General features: G+C 37.3%; 1 protein-coding gene across 1 annotated transcript in view; it reads right to left on the bottom strand.

Annotated features, from left to right (window-relative positions):
* Positions 1–622, bottom strand: part of BOLL (boule-like RNA-binding protein) — a 116,704-nt gene that overhangs the window by 110,627 nt on the left and 5,455 nt on the right. The gene's annotated exons all lie outside the window — the stretch shown is intronic.

The raw sequence follows: 622 nt of genomic DNA, 5'->3' as shown, positions 1-622 counted from the left end.
TTTCAATTTTTAGTCCATCAATTCCTGGTGCTTTGTTCTTTGCCAATTCCTTCAATGCACCTTGGGCTTCTTCCTTCAGTATCACTGACTCTGGATCATATGCTACCTCTTGAAACGGTTGAACATCAACACTGTCCTTTTGGTACAGTGACTCTGTATTCCTTCCATTTTCTTTTGATGCTTTCTGTATCATTCAATAATTTGCCCAGAGAATCTTTTAATAATTAAAGTTGAGGCTTGAATTTTTTCTTCAGTTCTCCCCCAGCTTTAGAAATGCTGAGAGTGTTCTTCCTTTTTATCCCCCCTTTTGGGTGGGTTCATTTTCTTAGTCTTTTACAATAATGGTCTTATGCAGCATTTCTCCTTTTGTGACTAATTTCATTCAGTATAATGTCTTCAAGGTTCATCCATGTTATGCAGTGGCTTGCAGTTTCCTTTTTGTTCTTCAAGGTAGCATAGTATTCCATTGTGTGTATGTACTACAGTTTGTATAGCCATTCTTCAATTGATGGGCACTTAGGCTGTCTCCAACTTTTTGCTATTGTAAATAGTGCTGCTATGAACATTGGTGTGCATGTATCTACTCATGTTATGACTCGTATTTCTTGTGGGTAAATACCAA

This window comes from Chrysochloris asiatica, unplaced genomic scaffold (genome assembly GCF_000296735.1).
Source record: "Chrysochloris asiatica unplaced genomic scaffold, ChrAsi1.0 scaffold00045, whole genome shotgun sequence".
Lineage (NCBI taxonomy): Eukaryota > Metazoa > Chordata > Mammalia > Afrosoricida > Chrysochloridae > Chrysochloris > Chrysochloris asiatica.
This window is presented reverse-complemented; position numbering and strand designations above follow the sequence as displayed.